Here is a 3,568-nt window from a genome sequence, read left to right on the forward strand (position 1 = left end):
CTGCCCTTCCCTAAATACTTCCCCAGTGGCTTGGATGGAGAAGCTGATATTTGTAACTTCACAATAGGAAAAGAAAGGGTCTTCTTGTCAGTTTCATGAATAGCACCTCTAAGACAGAGTGATCTGCCTGTGTACACACTCCAGTAAGACTTTTCCTCCTCAACCAGTTTCCATCCCCCAAATGGCACCTTTGGTAGCTTCTTATTCCTTTGTTGGGAACAGCATTACGCTCAGGCAGGGAATACCTTGGCTTCTAAGTTTCAGGCATTCACAGCTTTTAAACAGCCTCTCACAGTCCTCATTTAGGTTGCCAATGACATTTTTGAAAGGATACAATATTCTGGACACAGAACCCAATCATCATTAGTTGTTCTTTCCTTTGTTTCACTGTTTCCCCAAATTTTAACAAAAATGATCCTAACCCATCTCCCTTCTTTCCCACCCCACCCCACCCACCCCAAATAATACACCAGTAATAGCCCAAAACTACACACATGCTTGGAGAAGGCATTGGCACCCCACTCCAGTACTCTTGCCTGGAAAACCCCATGGATGGAGGAGCCAGGTGGGCTGCAATCCATGGGGTCGCTAAGAGTCTGATATGACGGAGCGACTTCACTTTCACTTTTCACTTTCATGCATTGGAGAAGGAAATGGCAACCCACTCCAATGTTCTTGCCTGGAGAATCCCAGGGACGATGCAGCCTGGTGGGCTGCCATCTATGGGGTCACAGAGAGTCGCACACGACTGAAGTGACTTAGCTTAGCTTACACACGTGCTATGCTGTAAAAATGCAGAGTTAACACCATTGGGAAGAAGGCTGTGTGGGTTGTGGAGATGCTCTTTGAAGATCTACAGTATCTCTTGCTCTCCCACATCCCGTTCTACTTTTTGTCCTTCATAGAAGGCCCTTTGCTTTTTTTTTTTTTAAGCAAAGTTCAGAACGGGTTGCCTTGAAACACTGACCCCCCTTCCCCTCCACCGGGATGGGTGTGCAGCTTTGAAGCCCTTGGGCTGCTGTAGGGCACACAAACTATCCTGGCTCTTCAAAGGACATCTTCTCGAGCCACCTTTATGGTGTCAAGACAAGGAGAACTCCTTCTTTCCCCACTTGAAACCCAGTCAGATGTGACAGGGGCTGGTATTCAAGAAAGTTAATTCTTACCATCTTTTTTGTCATCATCCTCTGAGGGGTAATAATGCCACGTCGGCCCTTCCTCATAGAAGGATATGACAGCCTGTGGGCACTTGACATTGCTTCCTTGGCAGGGACCGTATCAGCCTCATCAGAGTTCTTCTGTTTCATTAGGAACATGAGTTCTCCACTGGAGTCCATAGCTCCAATAATCCGCTCTGGTTCCAAACCCCGGGCAAAGCCTTGTGGCTTCTCTGACTGTTCTTTCTTCTTCTTTGGTTTGCTCTCCTCCCCCTTATCTTCCGAATCAGAATCAGCTTTGCGCTTGCCTCCCTCTGATTTATCTGTCTCGTGTGCTGTTTTCTGTGACTGCAGAAACTCAGCAATGAGGTCAGGGCAATCCAGGTTCTCTTCTGGATCCCGTGTGTTATCCTCATCTGAGAACCCCTTCCACTTTAGGAGATACTCCACTTTGCCCTTTACCACTCGACGGTCTAGAACTTTTTCTACCACATATTCTTCCTCTTCTTCTAGCACCTCTTCCACTTTCTTCTTGATTTGTTTTTTCCCCATAGTGCTCGCCAGCTTTCTGGTATAAAGGATGATGCTGCTTGGGTCTTGCAGTCGTCAACCCTCCCTACGCTGGTCAAGCGCCCAGGCTGTCCTGTCTGTCCTCTTCCCAATTTACTATGTTTCCTCTCCAGCCCAATCCCCCAGCTGTGCACCCAGCCCACGTAGCATGGTCTTGGTCTACTCAGGCCGAAGGGCGACGCGCAAATGCTGAATATAGTTTCTTGTGCTATAGTAGGACCTTGTTGTTTATCCAGACTATATACAATAGTTTGCATCTGCTAACCCCAGACTCCCAATTCATCCCTCCCTCGTCTCCCTTGTCTCTTCTCTATGTTTCTGTTTCATAGATAAGTTCATTTGTATCGTATTTTAGAGTCCACATATAAGTGATATCGTATGGTGTTTCTCTGGCTGACTTCCTTCACTCAGTATGATAATCTCTAGGTCCATCCATGGGCTGCAAATGGCATTATTTCCTTCTTTTTTATGGCCAAGTAGTATTCCATTGTGTGTATATGTACTGTATCTTCTTTATCCGTTCATGTGTTGGTGGACACTTAGGTTGTTTAGTCACTTGGGGTTTTATGGCCCCCGGGATTCTGCTCAGCTCAGGGCCGAGAACGACTGCTTTCAGTTCGGCAGGCAAGCTGGGAAAGTTGGCTCACGTGCCGTCATGTGTCGGGGCTGCTGTAAGGAAAAAGGCCTGGTTGGGTTCTGTTCTCCGCAGGGATGCTGGTTTGGAGCAGGGATTCGAGCCGGCAGGCCTTTCCCAGGGCTGAGCCAGGTGGACCGTTAAGGTGAAGGACGAGTGAGTCAGTTATGGCCACACAGCATCGTGACCCGGCCTCTGATCAGTTCCCAGGAGGAGGAATTAGAAAGTGGTCTTTGGGTTGTTAGTTCTTCAAAATGAGAACATCTCTGGCTAAAAAAGAAGCCCAGTCCTCCTGACACTGGAAGCAGGCCGCCTGTCCCAGGTCTTCAGGAGGGAAGGGACCACAACCTGGTTCATATCCCTGCTCCACACTTAGCAGCTGGGCCCCCTACTCAGTGACTCAGCGTCTCTGATTCCCAGCTTCCTGCCCTGCACAGTGGGGACGGAAGCAGTACGCGCCAAGCGAGCTTGTCGTGGGGCTGAAATAACGGCAACATTCTGACAGCCTGACCAGAGTAAATGCTCCGCAAGTGTTAGTGAGTTTTTCATAAATGCTTCATTTAAGTTATAATACTTCATGGTTTCCCAGTCTGGCTGTTACCCAGAAAGTTAGATGTAGAGTTACTATATGATCCAGCAATTCTGTTTATATACCCAAGAGAAGTGAAGAGTTAGGTTCACACAAAAACTTGCACACAAATGTTCGTAGCAGCAGTATTCACAGCCTCTAGAAAGTGGAAAAAACCGAAATTTCCATCAGCAGATGTATGGATAAGCCAAACATAGTCTGTCCACAGAATGGAATAGGATCTCTTGCCCGTAAAAAGGGACGAAGCACTGACTCTGCCTGCAACGTGGATGAGCCTTGGAAGCATCATGCTCAGGTCAAAAAAAAAGGAGAGGAAATTAATCTCTCAGTCGTATTGCGCTGTTTGCAACCCATAGACTGTAGCCCGCCAGGCCCCTCTGTCCTTGGAATTCTCCAGGCAAGAGTACTGGAGTGGGTAGCCACTCCCTCCTCCAGTGATCTGCCCAACCCTGGGATTGAACCCGGGTGTCCTGCATGGCAAGGCAGATTCTCTACTGTCTGTGCCACCAGGGAAGCCCAATCCAAACACAAAAGACCGCAGCTTGTGTGATGCTATGTACATGAAATGTCCAAAAGGAAATGCAGAGAGACTGAGAGCAGATCAGTAGTTGCCAGGGG

General features: G+C 48.0%; 1 pseudogene; it reads right to left on the reverse strand.

Moving 5' to 3' along the window:
• Window positions 1-585: 585 nt before the first annotated feature.
• On the reverse strand, window positions 586-2,236 carry LOC133230044 (chromobox protein homolog 1-like; annotated as a pseudogene).
• Between the last annotated feature and the right edge of the window lie 1,332 nt (window positions 2,237-3,568).

The sequence above is a fragment of the Bos javanicus genome, chromosome 18 (assembly GCF_032452875.1).
Source record: "Bos javanicus breed banteng chromosome 18, ARS-OSU_banteng_1.0, whole genome shotgun sequence".
In the NCBI taxonomy this organism is placed as follows: Eukaryota; Metazoa; Chordata; class Mammalia; order Artiodactyla; family Bovidae; genus Bos; species Bos javanicus.